Source organism: Lissotriton helveticus, chromosome 8 (assembly GCF_964261635.1).
Source record: "Lissotriton helveticus chromosome 8, aLisHel1.1, whole genome shotgun sequence".
Taxonomy (NCBI): domain Eukaryota; kingdom Metazoa; phylum Chordata; class Amphibia; order Caudata; family Salamandridae; genus Lissotriton; species Lissotriton helveticus.
The window spans coordinates 9839003-9855515 of record NC_136069.1 but is presented as its reverse complement, the minus strand read 5'-3'; the positions used below and the strand labels follow the sequence as shown (position 1 = coordinate 9855515).

General features: G+C 54.7%; 1 protein-coding gene across 1 annotated transcript in view; it reads right to left on the bottom strand.

The window, feature by feature from the left end:
* Positions 1 to 16513, bottom strand: part of LOC144772216 (3 beta-hydroxysteroid dehydrogenase/Delta 5-->4-isomerase-like) — a 114698-nt gene that overhangs the window by 13977 nt on the left and 84208 nt on the right. The gene's annotated exons all lie outside the window — the stretch shown is intronic.

The following is a 16513-nucleotide window of genomic DNA, read 5'->3' as shown; positions in this document are numbered from 1 at the left end:
CAGGGCAGGTAAGCCAACTGAAGATCACAGAAGAGATTATCTGGTGAGGAAACATGAAAATAAGGAGGTGACACCCTCATCCCATGAGAAGTAGAAAGAGGGAATGCATGTGTCACAAGGAGATCAAAAGGTACCTGATCCACCCACTTACCACACCAAGAAGTAGACAGGATCCACCGAGCATAATAAGGGACAGCAGGAAACAGAAACCACTACTGTCAGTCCATTGTTCCCTAAGCACCTTCAAATTCCAGAGACCAACATATGTGCATATGTGCTACTGAGGACCCCACTCAGAACAAGGAGCTGGCAGCACACACATGCAGAACAGCAACTGACCAATGAGCAAACTCAGCTCAGGAGAAAGAGACCTCCTCCACTCCAGCCCACCTCAGCATGAACCAAGGGATGCAACCCAGGGTGACGCAGCACCACTGGCGCCCAGCAGCATGGCCCAGCAGAGCCCGAAGGACTGCACCAATGCCCAAGGAACTCCCTTATAGCGCCACCAAAGGCAGCAGAAATCAATTTCTGAGTCGTTAAAGGGCTACTGTCCATTAAGAACAGTCCTTTCGTGGTCGCAGAGCCCCATGATTTTGCAAATTGCAGGGTTCACAACTTCAAAAGGGCTTTGCATATCATGCTCTATATTATATAAATTATGTTACTAAAATAAAAAGGTCTTGGCTAAGGCCAGACCTAGTAAGTATATGTATAATTTTAATAAAATCAAAAGGTCTTGGCTAACCCTAACTCCAGACCTAAAAATCCAAATGAAGGGAACACATCAATGGCTTGAAGTACATCAAGAAGAGGGGATTTCCCTTCTAGGAGCTAGTATATTTGCTTACCCCTACTTATTTTCCAGGCACTACTTTTTCATTTTGGTTTTAAGACTCCATGAGAGTGAATGTCTTTTCCAGCTGTCTCCCTCGTGTCCCTTTCTTATCCCCCCACTGTGCTCTGCATTGCTTTTTCACACCCATTTCCTGCTCCATGGGCCCCTCGGTGTTGGGCTCACCCTCATGTGCTTCTCCTCCGTTTGTTGCTTTCTTATTCGCTTTCATTTCCCATTTGTCCACTCCCTCCTAACCTTCTGTCTTTTTTATTTATTCATTTATTTATTTATTGACCGTGGGCTGCCAGCCCATCCACCTTAAAAACGTTTTTGCGCCACTACTATTTATTTTCATATTTACTAATCTATGTTGGAAATAGAAAAAAATCAGGCACATGGGGCGTAAGCACAGGTACATGGCATCTATCCACTATTTTCAGGGGGTGGACACCGTCCCCCCTGCCAAGACATTGGGCCCCACAGAAATTATGCTGAACTTGCCCCATTGTAATTTTCAGACACCGAGACATGTTCGGCAGCACCTGTACGCTGTCGGCTTTCCATTCCCAGCAGCTTTTTTTGGTCTTGCCTAGGCAGCACTTGCGCTGTCGCTTTAAGACATGCTGTATTCAGGATATGGGCACGAAGCTCCGCCCACTTTCCCCCATCTTTTTAATTGCCTCCTATCCCTGTCCTTTGTAAATGCTGGCTTTTCATTGGTCAATAAGCTTAGTAGTCCCTCCTTAGTGCCACCTTGCCTCTTCTTGTAACCTTCCATGAGGACACCCCCTGTTACATGTGTTGTTACTCCCTAGGTTTTAATTACAGCCTCAAGGCACTATTTTCTGAAAAGGCTTCAGGCAAAAGACACACTTGGTCCTAAGCAGGGCTGGCAGTGGTTACTTCACTCACTAGAACATCTCACATTTACATGAGACCGTCTATAAATTTCCCTTCATCAGCTGAACACAGAGTACAACCTAATCCGAAATTGATGTAATAATTATTTTGTCACATTTCAAATCTACTAATTGTATATATGGACATAGCTATTTGAATGTATTCGTAATATTGTCTTGCATGCAATGCAATGCATTATGGGTAGGGTGGATTTACTTTATCTTCTGCAGGGTGCAGTACCATATGTGGCCAAAAGAGGTCCCCGGGACAGCTTTTGGCCACATATGGTACTGCACCATGTAACACGGCTAGATAAAAAACATTGCCATTTATAATGCCAATAACTCCAACTGTTTAGACTTGCAGTGCTGGTGCCTTGCCCACTGGGGACCTCTAGGAGAAGCTTGTGGCACTGCACCTAGACATGCATCGCTGGTGCCTTGCTCACTAGGGACCTCTAGGAACAGCTTGCTCTACTACACCTAGACATGCAGTGCTGGGGCCTTGCTCACTGGGGACCTCTAGGAGCAGCTTGTGGTACTGCACCAAGACATGCAGTGCTGGTGCCTTGTTCAAGGGACCTCTAGGAGCAGCTTGTGGTACTGCACCTAGACATGCAGTGCTGGTGCCTTGCTCACTAGGGACCTCTATGAGCAGCTTGCGGTGCTCCACTGAGACATGCAGTGCTGGTGCCTTGCTCACTAGGGACCTCTAGGAGCAGCTTGCTCTACTACACCTAGACATGCAGTGCTGGTGCCTTGTTCAAGGGACCTCTAGGAGCAGCTTGCGGTGCTCCACTGAGACATGCAGTGCTGGTGCCTTGCTCACTAGGGACCTCTATGAGCAGCTTGCGGTGCTCCACTGAGACATGCATCGCTGGTGCCTTGCTCACTAGACACCACTAGGAGCAGCTCGCGGTACTGCACCGAGACATGCACTGCTGGTGCCTTGCTCACTAGGGACCTCTAGGAGCAGCTTGCGGTACTGACAGTGCTGGTGCCTTGCTCACTAGGGACCTCTGGGAGCAGCTTGCGGTACTGCACCGAGACATGCAGTGCTGGCGCCTTACTCACTAGGGACCTCTAGGAGCAGCTTGCGGTACTGCACCGAGACATGCAGTGCTGGCGCCTTACTCACTAGGGACCTCTAGGAGCAGCTTGCGGTACTGCACCTAGACATGCAGTGCTGGTGCCTTGCTCACTAGGGACCTCTAGGAGCAGCTTGCGGTACTGCACCAAGACATGCAGTGCTGGTGCCTTGCTCTCTAGAGACCTCTAGGAGCAGCTTGCGGTACTGCACCTAGACATGCAGTGCTGGTGCCTTGCTCACTAGGGACCTCTAGGAGCAGCTTACGGTACTGCACCTAGACATGCAGTGCTGGTGCCTTGCTCACTAGGGACCTCTAGGAGCAGCTTGCGGTACTGCACCTAGACATGCAGTGCTGGTGCCTTGCTCCCTAGGGACCTCTAGGAGCAGCTTGTGGTACTGCACCAAGACATGCAGTGCTGGTGCCTTGCTCACTAGGGACCTCTAGGAGCAGCTTACGGTACTGCACCTAGACATGCAGTGCTGGTGCCTTGCTCACTAGGGACCTCTAGGAGCAGCTTACGGTACTGCACCGAAACATGCAGTGCTGGTGCATTTGCTCACTTGGGAACTCTAGGAAGGAGCTTGCGGTACTGCACCTAGACATGCAGTGCTGGTGCCTTGCTCACTAGGGACCTCTAGGAGCAGCTTGCGGTACTGCACCTAGACATGCAGTGCTGGTGCCTTGCTCACTAGGGACCTCTAGGAGCAGCTTGCGGTACTGCACCTAGACATGCATCGCAGGTGCCTTGCTCACTAGGGACCTCTAGGAGCAGCTTGCGGTACTGCACCTAGACATGCAGTGCTGGTGCCTTGCTCACTAGGGACCTCTAGGAGCAGCTTGCGGTACTGCACCTAGACATGCATCGCAGGTGCCTTGCTCACTAGGGACCTCTAGGAGCAGCTTGCGGTACTGCACCTAGACATGCAGTGCTGGTGCCTTGCTCACTAGGGACCTCTAGGAGCAGCTTGCAGTACTGCACCTAGACATGCATCGCAGGTGCCTTGCTCACTAGGGACCTTTAGGAGCAGCTTGCGGTACTGCACCTAGACATGCAGTGCTGGTGCCTTGCTCACTAGGGACCTCTAGGAGCAGCTTGCGGTACTGCACCTAGACATGCAGTGCTGGTGTCTTGCTCACTAGGGACCTCTACGAGCAGCTTGCGGTACTGCACTGAGACATGCAGTGCTGGTGCCTTGCTCACTAGGGACCTCCAGGAGCAGCTTGTGGTACTGCACCTAGACATGCAGTGCTGGTGTCTTGCTCACTTGGGACCTCTAGGAACAGCTTGCGGTACTGCACCTAGACATGCAGTGCTGGTGCCTTGCTCACTAGGGACCTCCAGGAGCAGCTCGCGGTACTGCACTGAGACATGCAGTGCTGGTGTCTTGCTCACTTGGGACCTCTAGGAACAGCTTGCGGTACTGCACCTAGACATGCAGTGCTGGTGCCTTGCTCACTAGGGACCTCCAGGAGCAGCTCGCGGTACTGCACTGAGACATGCATCGCAGGTGCCTTGCTCACTAGGGACCTCTAGGAGCAGCTTGCGGTACTGCACCTAGACATGCAGCGCTGGTGCCTTGCTCACTAGGGACCTCTAGGAGCATCTTGTGGTACTGCACCGACACAAGCAGTGCTGATGCCTTGCTCACTAGAGACCTCTAGGAGCAGCTTGCGGTACTGCACTGAGACAAGCAGTGCTGGTGCTTTGTTCACTAGGGACCTCTAGGAGCAGCTTGCAGTACTGCACCGAGACATGCAGTGCTGGTGCCTTTGCTCACTTGGGAACTCTAGGAAGGAGCTTGCGGTACTGCACCTAGACAAGCAGTGCTGATGCCTAGCTCACTAGGGACCTCTAGGAGCAGCTTGCGGTACTGCACCGAGACATGCAGTGCTGGTGCCTTGCTCACTTGGGACCTCTAGGAAGGAGCTTGCGGTACTGCACCTAGACATGCATCGCTGGTGCCTTGCTCACTAGGGACCTTTAGGAGCAGCTTGCGGTACTGCACCGAGACATGCAGTGCTGGCGCCTTGCTCACTAGGGACCTCTGGGAGCAGTTTGCGGTTCTGCACCGAGACATGCAGTGCTGGTGTCTTGCTCACTAGGGACCTCTCGGAGCAGCTTGCGGTACTGCACCTAGACATGCAGTGCTGATGCCTAGCTCACTAGGGACCTCTAGGAGCAGCTTGCGGTACTGCACCTAGACATGCAATGCTGGTGCCTTGCTCACTAGGGACCTCTAGGATCAGCATGTGGTACTGTACCGAGACATGCAGTGCTAGTGCCTTGCTCACTAGGGACCTCTAGGAGCAGCTTGTGGTACTGCACCGACACAAGCAGTGCTGATGGCTAGCTCACTAGGGACCTCTAGGAGCTGCTTGCGGTACTGCACCTAGACATGCATCGCAGGTGCCTTGCTCACCAGGGACCTCTCGGAGCAGCTTGCGGTACTGCACCTAGACATGCAGTGCTGGTGCCTTGCTCACTAGGGACCTCTAGGAGCAGCTTGCGGTACTGCACCTAGACATGCACTGCTGGTGCCTTGCTCAATAGAGACATCTAGGAGCAGCTTGCGGTACTGCACCTAGACAAGCAATGCTGATTCCTAGTTCACTAGGGACCTCTAGGAGCAGCTTGCGGTACTGCACCGAGACATGCACTGCTGGTGCCTTGCTCAATAGAGACATCTAGGAGCAGCTTGCGGTACTGCACCTAGACAAGCAATGCTGATTCCTAGTTCACTAGGGACCTCTAGGAGCAGCTTGCGGTACTGCACCGAGACATGCACTGCTGGTGCCTTGCTCAATAGAGACATCTAGGAGCAGCTTGCGGTACTGCACCTAGACATGCAGTGCTGGTGCCTTGCTCACTAGGGACCTCTAGGAGCAGCTTGCGGTACTGCACCTAGACATGCATCGCAGGTGCCTTGCTCACTAGGGACCTCTAGGAGCAGCTTGCGGTACTGCACCTAGACATGCAGTGCTGGTGCCTTGCTCACTAGGGACCTCTAGGAGCAGCTTGCGGTACTGCACCTAGACATGCATCGCAGGTGCCTTGCTCACTAGGGACCTCTAGGAGCAGCTTGCGGTACTGCACCTAGACATGCAGTGCTGGTGCCTTGCTCACTAGGGACCTCTAGGAGCAGCTTGCAGTACTGCACCTAGACATGCATTGCAGGTGCCTTGCTCACTAGGGACCTTTAGGAGCAGCTTGCGGTACTGCACCTAGACATGCAGTGCTGGTGCCTTGCTCACTAGGGACCTCTAGGAGCAGCTTGCGGTACTGCACTGAGACATGCAGTGCTGGTGCCTTGCTCACTAGGGACCTCTAGGAGCAGCTTGCGGTACTGCACTGAGACATGCAGTGCTGGTGCCTTGCTCAATAGGGACCTCTAGGAGCAGCTTGCGGTACTGCACCTAGACATGCAGTGCTGGTGTCTTGCTCACTAGGGACCTCTACGAGCAGCTTGCGGTACTGCACTGAGACATGCAGTGCTGGTGCCTTGCTCACTAGGGACCTCCAGGAGCAGCTTGTGGTACTGCACCTAGACATGCAGTGCTGGTGTCTTGCTCACTTGGGACCTCTAGGAACAGCTTGCGGTACTGCACCTAGACATGCAGTGCTGGTGCCTTGCTCACTAGGGACCTCTAGGAGGAGCTTGTGGTACTGCACCTAGACATGCAGTGCTGGTGCCTTGCTCACTAGGGACCTCCAGGAGCAGCTCGCGGTACTGCTCTGAGACATGCAGTGCTGGTGTCTTGCTCACTTGGGACCTCTAGGAGCAGCTTGCTGTACTGCACCTAGACATGCAGTACTAGTGCCTTGCTCACTAGGGACCTCTAGGAGCAGCTTGTGGTACTGCACCGAGACATGCAGTGCTGGTGCCTTGCTCACTAGGGACCTCTAGGAGGAGCTTGTGGTACTGCACCTAGACATGCAGTGCTGGTGCCTTGCTCACTAGGGACCTCCAGGAGCAGCTCGCGGTACTGCTCTGAGACATGCAGTGCTGGTGTCTTGCTCACTTGGGACCTCTAGGAGCAGCTTGCTGTACTGCACCTAGACATGCAGTGCTGGTGCCTTGCTCACTAGGGACCTCTAGGAGCAGCTTGCTGTACTGCACCTAGACATGCAGTACTAGTGCCTTGCTCACTAGGGACCTCTAGGAGCAGCTTGTGGTACTGCACCGAGACATGCAGTGCTGGTGCCTTGCTCCCTAGGGACCTCTAGGAAGCAGCTTGTGGTACGGCACCGAGACATGCAGTGCTGGTGCCTTGCTCACTAGGGACCTCTAGGAACAGCTTGCTGTACTGCACCGAGACAAGCAGTGCTGATGCCTAGCTCACTAGGGACCTCTAGGAGCAGCTTGCGGTACTGCACCTAGACATGCAGTGCTGGTGTCTTGTTCACTAGAGACCTCTAGGAGCAGCTTGCGGTACTGCACCTAGACATGCATCGCTGGTGCCTTGCTCACTAGGGACCTTTAGGAGCAGCTTGCGGTACTGCACCGAGACATGCATCGCTGGTGTCTTGCTCACTAGGGACCTTTAGGAGCAGCTTGTCGTACTGCACCAAGACATGCAGTGCTGGTGCCTTGCTCACTAGACACCACTAGGAGCAGCTTGCGGTACTGCACCGAGACATGCAGTGCTGGTGCCTTGCTCACTTGGGACCTCTAGGAAGGAGCTTGCGGTACTGCACCGAGACATGCAGTGCTGGTGCCTTGCTCACTTGGGACCTCTAGGAAGGAGCTTGCGGTACTGCACCGAGACATGCAGTGCTGGTGCCTTGCTCACTTGGGACCTCTAGGAGCAGCTTGCGGTACTGCACCGAGACATGCAGTGTTGGTGCCTTGCTCACTTGGGACCTCTAGGAGCAGCTTGCGGTACTGCACCGAGACATGCAGTGTTGGTGCCTTGCTCACTTGGGACCTCTAGAAAGGAGCTTGTGGTACTGTACCGAGACAAGCAGTGCTGATTCCTAGTTCACTAGGGACCTCTAGGAGCAGCTTGCGGTACTGCACCTAGACAAGCAGTGCTGATTCTTAGTTCACTAGGGACCTCTAGGAGCAGCTTGTCGTACTGCACCAAGACATGCAGTGCTGGTGCCTTGCTCACTAGACACCACTAGGAGCAGCTTGCGGTACTGCACCGAGACATGCAGTGCTGGTGCCTTGCTCACTTGGGACCTCTAGGAGCAGCTTGCGGTACTGCACCGAGACATGCAGTGCTGGTGCCTTGCTCACTAGGGACCTCTAGGATGAGCTTGCGGTACTGCACCAAGACATGCAGTGCTGGTGCCTTGCTCACTAGACACCACTAGGAGCAGCTTGCGGTACTGCACCGAGACATGCAGTGCTGGTGCCTTGCTCACTTGGGACCTCTAGGAAGGAGCTTGCGGTACTGCACCGAGACATGCAGTGCTGGTGCCTTGCTCACTAGGGACCTCTAGGATGAGCTTGCGGTACTGCACCAAGACATGCAGTGCTGGTGCCTTGCTCACTAGACACCACTAGGAGCAGCTTGCGGTACTGCACCGAGACATGCAGTGCTGGTGCCTTGCTCACTAGGGACCTCTAGGAGGAGCTTGCAGTACTGCACCGAGACATGCAGTGCTGGTGCCTTTGCTCACTTGGGAACTCTAGGAAGCAGCTTGCGGTACTGCACAGAGACAAGCAGTGCTGGTTCTTTGCTCACTATGGACCTCTAGGATCAGCATGTGGTACTGTACCGAGACATGCAGTGCTAGTGCCTTGCTCACTAGGGACCTCTAGGAGCAGCTTGTGGTACTGCACCGACACAAGCAGTGCTGATGCCTAGCTCACTAGGGACCTCTAGGAGCAGTTTGCGGTACAGCACCTAGACATGCATCGCTGGTGACTTGCTCACTAGGGACCTTTAGGAGCAGCTTGCGGTACTGCACCTAGACATGCATCGCTGGTGCCTTGCTCACTAGGGACCTCTAGGAGCAGCTTGCGGTACTGCACCTAGACATGCAGTGCTGGTGTCTTGTTCACTAGAGACCTCTAGGAGCAGCTTGCGGTACTGCACCTAGACATGCATCGCTGGTGCCTTGCTCACTTGGGACCTCTAGGAGCAGCTTGCGGTACTGCACCGAGGCATGCAGTGCTGGTGCCTTGCTCACTTGGGACCTCTAGGAGCAGCTTGCGGTACTGCACCGAGACATGCAGTGTTGGTGCCTTGCTCACTTGGGACCTCTAGAAAGGAGCTTGTGGTACTGCACCGAGACATGCATCGCTGGTGTCTTGCTCACTAGGGACCTTTAGGAGCAGCTTGTGGTACTGCACCGAGGCAAGCAGTGCTGGTGCCTTGCTCACTTGGGACCTCTAGGAGCAGCTTGCGGTACTGCACCGAGACATGCAGTGTTGGTGCCTTGCTCACTTGGGACCTCTAGGAGCAGCTTGCGGTACTGCACCGAGACAAGCAGTGCTGATTCCTAGTTCACTAGGGACCTCTAGGAGCAGCTTGCGGTACTGCACCTAGACAAGCAGTGCTGATTCCTAGTTCACTAGGGACCTCTAGGAGCAGCTTGTCGTACTGCACCAAGACATGCAGTGCTGGTGCCTTGCTCACTAGACACCACTAGGAGCAGCTTGCGGTACTGCACCGAGACATGCAGTGCTGGTGCCTTGCTCACTAGACACCACTAGGAGCAACTTGCGGTACTGCACCTAGCCATGCAGCGCTGGTGCCTTGCTCGCTAGGGACCTCTAGGAGCAGCTTGTGGTACTGCACCTAGACATGCAGTGCTGGTGCCTTGCTCACTTGGGACCTCTAGGAAGGAGCTTGCGGTACTGCACCGAGACATGCAGTGCTGGTGCCTTGCTCACTAGGGACCTCTGGGAGCAGTTTGCGGTTCTGCACCGAGACATGCAGTGCTGGTGCCTTGCTCACTAGGGACCTCTAGGAGCAGCTTGCGGTACTGCACCGAGACATGCAGTGTTGGTGCCTTGCTCACTTGGGACCTCTAGGAAGGAGCTTGTGGTACTGTACCTAGACAAGCAGTGCTGATTCCTAGTTCACTAGGGACCTCTAAGAGCAGCTTGCGGTACTGCACCGAGACATGCAGTGCTGGTGCCTTGCTAACTAGGGACCTCTAGGATGAGCTTGTGATACTGCACCTACACAGGCAGTGCTTGTGCCTGGATCACTAGGGACCTCTAGGAGCAGCTTATGGTACTGCACCTAGACATGCATCGCTGGTGCCTTGCTCACTAGAGACCTCTAGAAACAGCTTGCGGTACTGCACTTAGACATGCAGTGCTGGTGGCCTTGCTCATTAGACACCACTAGGAGCAGCTTGCGGTACTGCACTTAGACATGCAGTGCTGGTGCCTTGCTCACTAGACACCACTAGGAGCAACTTGCAGTACTGCACTTAGACATGCAGTGCTGGTGCCTTGCTCACTAGGGACCTCTAGGAGCAGCTTGCGGTACTGCACCGGGACATGCAGTGCTGGTGCCTTGCTCACTAGGGACCTCTAGGAGCAGCTTGCAGTACTGCAGCTAGACATGCAGTGCTAGTGTCTTGCTCACGAGGGACCTCTAGGAGCAGCTTGGGATACTGCACCGAGACTTGCAGTGCTGGTGCCTTGCTCACTTGGGACCTCTAGGAGCAGCTTGCGGTACTGCACCGAGACATGCAGTGTTGGTGCCTTGCTCACTAGGGACCTCTAGGAGCAGCTTGCGGTACTGCACCGAGACATGCAGTGTTGGTGCCTTGCTCACTTGGGACCTCTAGGAAGGAGCTTGTGGTACTATACCTAGACAAGCAGTGCTGATTCCTAGTTCACTAGGGACCTCTAAGAGCAGCTTGCGGTACTGCACCTGGACAAGCAGTGCTGATTCTTAGTTCACTAGGGACCTCTAAGAGCAGCTTGCGGTACTGCACCTAGACATGCATCACTAGTGTCTTGCTCACTAGGGACCTCTAGGAGCAGCTTGCGGTACTGCACCGAGACATGCAGTGCTGGTGCCTTGCTCACTAGGGACCTCTAGGATGAGCTTGCGGTACTGCACCTAGACAAGCAGTGCTGGTGCCTTGCTCACTAGGGACCTCTAGGAGGAGCTTGCGGTACTGCACCTAGACAAACAGTGCTGATGCGTTCCTCACTAGGGTCCTCTAGGAGCAGCTTGCGGTACTGCACCAAGACAAGCAGTGCTGGTGCCTTGCTCCCTAGGGACCTCTAGGAGCAGCTTGTGGTACTGCACTGAGACAAGCAGTGCTGGTGCCTTGCTCCCTAGGGACCTCTAGGAGCAGCTTGTGGTACTGCACTGAGACATGCAGTGCTGGTGCCTTGCTCACTTGGGACCTCTAGGAACAGCTTGTGGTACTGCACTGAGACAAGCAGTGCTGGTGCCTTGCTCCCTAGGGACCTCTAGGAGCAGCTTGTGGTACTGCACTGAGACATGCAGTGCTGGTGCCTTGCTCACTGGAGACCTCTAGAAGCAGCTTACGGTACTGCACCGAGACATGCAGTGCTGGTGCCTTGCTCCCTAGGGACCTCTAGGAGCAGCTTGTGGTACTGCACTGAGACATGCAGTGCTGGTGCCTTGCTCACTTGGGACCTCTAGGAACAGCTTGCGGTACTGCACCTAGACAAGCAGTGCTGATTCCTAGTTCACTAGGGACCTCTAGGAGCAGCTTGTGGTACTGCACCGACACAAGCAGTGCTGATGCCTAGCTCACTAGGGACCTCTAGGAGGAGCTTGCGGTACTGCGGTGAGACATGCAGTGCTGGTGTCTTACTCACTAGGGACCTCTAGGAGCAGCTTGTGGTACTGCACCTAGACATGCAGTGCTGGTGCCTTGCTCACTAGAGACCTCTAGGAGCAGCTTGCGGTACTGCACCTAGACATGCAGTGCTGGTGCCTTGCTCACTTGGGAACTCTAGGAGCAGCTTGCGGTACTGCACCGAGACATGCAGTGTTGGTGCCTTGCTCACTTGGGACCTCTAGGAAGGAGCTTGTGGTACTGTACCTAGACAAGCAGTGCTGATTCCTAGTTCACTAGGGACCTCTAAGAGCAGCTTGCGGTACTGCACCTGGACAAGCAGTGCTGATTCTTAGTTCACTAGGGACCTCTAAGAGCAGCTTGCGGTACTGCACCTAGACATGCATCACTAGTGTCTTGCTCACTAGGGACCTCTAGGAGGAGCTTGCGGTACTGCACCTAGACAAACAGTGCTGGTGCCTTGCTCACTAGGGACCTCTAGGATGAGCTTGCGGTACTGCACCTAGACAAGCAGTGCTGGTGCCTTGCTCACTAGGGACCTCTAGGAGGAGCTTGCGGTACTGCACCTAGACAAACAGTGCTGATGCGTTCCTCACTAGGGTCCTCTAGGAGCAGCTTGCGGTACTGCACCAAGACAAGCAGTGCTGGTGCCTTGCTCCCTAGGGACCTCTAGGAGCAGCTTGCGATACTGCACCGAGACTTGCAGTGCTGGTGCCTTGCTCACTTGGGACCTCTAGGAGCAGCTTGCGGTACTGCACCGAGACATGCAGTGTTGGTGCCTTGCTCACTAGGGACCTCTAGGAGCAGCTTGTGGTACTGCGGTGAGACATGCAGTGCTGGTGCCTTGCTCACTTGGGAACTCTAGGAGCAGCTTGCGGTACTGCACCGAGACATGCAGTGTTGGTGCCTTGCTCACTTGGGACCTCTAGGAAGGAGCTTGTGGTACTGTACCTAGACAAGCAGTGCTGATTCCTAGTTCACTAGGGACCTCTAAGAGCAGCTTGCGGTACTGCACCTGGACAAGCAGTGCTGATTCTTAGTTCACTAGGGACCTCTAAGAGCAGCTTGCGGTACTGCACCTAGACATGCATCACTAGTGTCTTGCTCACTAGGGACCTCTAGGAGCAGCTTGCGGTACTGCACCTACACAGGCAGTGCTTGTGCCTGGATCACTAGGGACCTCTAGGAGGAGCTTGCGGTACTGCACCTAGACAAACAGTGCTGGTGCCTTGCTCACTAGGGACCTCTAGGATGAGCTTGCGGTACTGCACCTAGACAAGCAGTGCTGGTGCCTTGCTCACTAGGGACCTCTAGGAGGAGCTTGCGGTACTGCACCTAGACAAACAGTGCTGATGCGTTCCTCACTAGGGTCCTCTAGGAGCAGCTTGCGGTACTGCACCAAGACAAGCAGTGCTGGTGCCTTGCTCCCTAGGGACCTCTAGGAGCAGCTTGTGGTACTGCACTGAGACATGCAGTGCTGGTGCCTTGCTCACTTGGGACCTCTAGGAACAGCTTGTGGTACTGCACTGAGACAAGCAGTGCTGGTGCCTTGCTCCCTAGGGACCTCTAGGAGCAGCTTGTGGTACTGCACTGAGACATGCAGTGCTGGTGCCTTGCTCACTGGAGACCTCTAGAAGCAGCTTACGGTACTGCACCGAGACATGCAGTGCTGCTGCCTTGCTCCCTAGGGACCTCTAGGAGCAGCTTGTGGTACTGCACTGAGACATGCAGTGCTGGTGCCTTGCTCACTTGGGACCTCTAGGAACAGCTTGCGGTACTGCACCTAGACAAGCAGTGCTGATTCCTAGTTCACTAGGGACCTCTAGAAGCAGCTTGTGGTACTGCACCGACACAAGCAGTGCTGATGCCTTGCTCACTAGGGACCTCTAGGAGCAGCTTGTGGTACTGCACCTAGACATGCAGTGCTGGTGCCTTGCTCACTAGGGACCTCTAGGAGCAGCTTGTGGTACTGCACCTAGACATGCAGTGCTGGTGCCTCGCTCACTTGGGACCTCTTGGAGCAGCTTGTGGTACTGCACCTAGACATGCAGTGCTGGTGTCTTGCTCACTAGGGACCTCTAGGAGCAGCTTGCGGTACTGCACCTAGACATGCAGTGCTGGTGCCTTGCTCACTAGGGACCTCTAGGAGCAGCTTGTGGTACTGCACCTAGACATGCAGTGCTGGTGCCTCGCTCACTTGGGACCTCTTGGAGCAGCTTGTGGTACTGCACCTAGACATGCAGTGCTGGTGTCTTGCTCACTAGGGACCTCTAGGAGCAGCTTGTGGTACTGCACCTAGACATGCAGTGCTGGTTCCTTGCTCACTAGGGACCTTTAGGAGCAGCTTGCGGTACTGCACCTAGACAGGCAGTGCTGGTGCCTGGATCACTTGGGACCTCTTGGAGCAGCTTGCGGTACTGCAGCTAGACATGCAGTGCTGGTGCCTTGCTCACTAGGGACCTCTAGGAGCAGCTTGTGGTACTGCACTGAGACATGCAGTTCCGGTGCCTTGCTCACTAGGGACCTCTAGGAGCAGCTTGCGGTACTGCACCTAGACAAGCAGTGCTGATTCCTAGTTCACTAGGGACCTCTAGAAGCAGCTTGTGGTACTGCACCGACACAAGCAGTGCTGATGCCTAGCTCACTACGGACCTCTAGGAGCAGCTTGCGGTACTGCACCTAGACATGCAGTGCTGGTGCCTTGCTCACTAGGGACCTCTAGGAGCAGCTTGTGGTACTGCACCTAGACATGCAGTGCTGGTGCCTCGCTCACTTGGGACCTCTTGGAGCAGCTTGTGGTACTGCACCTAGACATGCAGTGCTGGTTCCTTGCTCACTAGGGACCTTTAGGAGCAGCTTGCGGTACTGCACCTAGACAGGCAGTGCTGGTGCCTGGATCACTTGGGACCTCTTGGAGCAGCTTGCGGTACTGCACCGAGACATGCAGTGCTGGTGCCTTTGCTCACTTGGGAACTCTAGGAGCAGCTTGCGGTACTGCACCTAGACAAGCAGTGCTGATGCCTTGCTCGCTAGGGACCTCAAGGAGCAGCTTGCGGTACTGCACCGAAACATGCAGTGCTGGTTCTTTGCTCACTAGGGACCTCTAGGAGCAGCTTGCGGTACTGCACAGAGGCATGCAGTGCTGGTGCCTCGCTCACTAGGGACCTCAAGGTGCAGCTTGCGGTACTGTACCTAGACATGCAGTGCTGGTGCCTTGTTCAAGGGACCTCTAGGAGCAGCTTGTGGTACTGCACCTAGACATGCAGTGCTGGTGCCTTGCTCACTAGGGACCTCTAGGAGCAGCTTGCGGTACTGCACCTAGACATGCAGTTCTGGTGCCTTGCTCACTAGGGACCTCTAGGAGCAGCTTGCGGTACTGCACCTAGACATGCAGTGCTGGTGCCTTGCTCACTAGGGACCTCTAGGAGCAGCTTGCGGTACTGCACCTAGACATGCATCGCTGGTGCCTTGCTCACTAGGGACCTTTAGGAGCAGCTTGCGGTACTGCACCTAGACATGCATCGCTGGTGCCTTGCTCACTAGAGACCTCTAGGAGCAGCTTGCGGTACTGCACTTAGACATGCAGTGCTGGTGCCTTGCTCATTAGACACCACTAGGAGCAGCTTGCGGTACTGCACGTAGACATGCAGTGCTGGTGCCTTGCTCACTAGACACCACTAGGAGCAACTTGCAGTACTGCACTTAGACATGCAGTGCTGGTGCCTTGCTCACTTGGGAACTCTAGGAGCAACTTGCGGTACTGCACCGAGACATGCAGTGCTGGTGCCTTGCTCACTTGGGAACTCTAGGAGCAGCTTGCGGTACTGCACCTAGACATGCATCACTAGTGTCTTGCTCACTAGGGACCTCTAGGAGCAGCTTGCGGTACTGCACCGAGACATGCAGTGCTGGTGCCATGCTCACTTGGGACCTCTAGGAGCAGCTTGCGGTACTGCACCGAGACATGCAGTGTTGGTGCCTTGCTCACTTGGGACCTCTAGGAAGGAGCTTGTGGTACTGCACCTAGACATGCAGTGCTGATGCCTTGCTCACTAGACACCACTAGGAGCAGCTTGCGGTACTGCACCGAGACATGCAGTGCTGGTGCCTTGCTCACTTGGGACCTCTAGGAAGGAGCTTGCGGTACTGCACCGAGACATGCAGTGTTGGTGCCTTGCTAACTAGGGACCTCTAGGATGAGCTTGTGGTACTGCACCTAGACAAACAGTGCTGGTGCCTTGCTCACTAGACACCACTAGGAGCAGCTTGCGGTACTGCACCGAGACATGCAGTGCTGGTGCCTTGCTCACTTGGGACCTCTAGGAAGGAGCTTGCGGTACTGCACCGAGACATGCAGTGCTGGTGCCTTGCTAACGAGGGACCTCTAGGATGAGCTTGTGGTACTGCACCTAGACATGCAGTGCTGGTGCCTTGCTCACTAGACACCACTAGGAACAGCTTGTGGCACTGGACCTAGACAAACAGTGCTGATGCCTTCCTCACTAGGGACCTCTAGGAGCAGCTTGTGGCACTGGACCTAGACAAACAGTGCTGGTGCCTTGCTCCCTAGGGACCTCTAGGAGCAGCTTGTGGTACTGCACCGATACATGCAGTGCTGGGGCCTTGCTCACTAGGGACCTCGGAGCAGTTTGCGGTACTGCACCTAGACATGCAGTTCTGGTGCCTTGCTCACTAGGGACCTCTAGGATGAGCTTGCGGTACTGCACCTAGACAAGCAGTGCTGGTGCCTTGCTCACTAGGGACCTCTAGGAGGAGCTTGCGGTACTGCACCTAGACAAACAGTGCTGATGCCTTCCTCACTAGGGACCTCTAGGAGCAGCTTGTGGCACTGGACCTAGACAAACAGTGCTGGTGCCTTGCTCCCTAGGGACCTCTAGGAGCAGCTTGTGGTACTGCACCGATACATGCAGTGCTG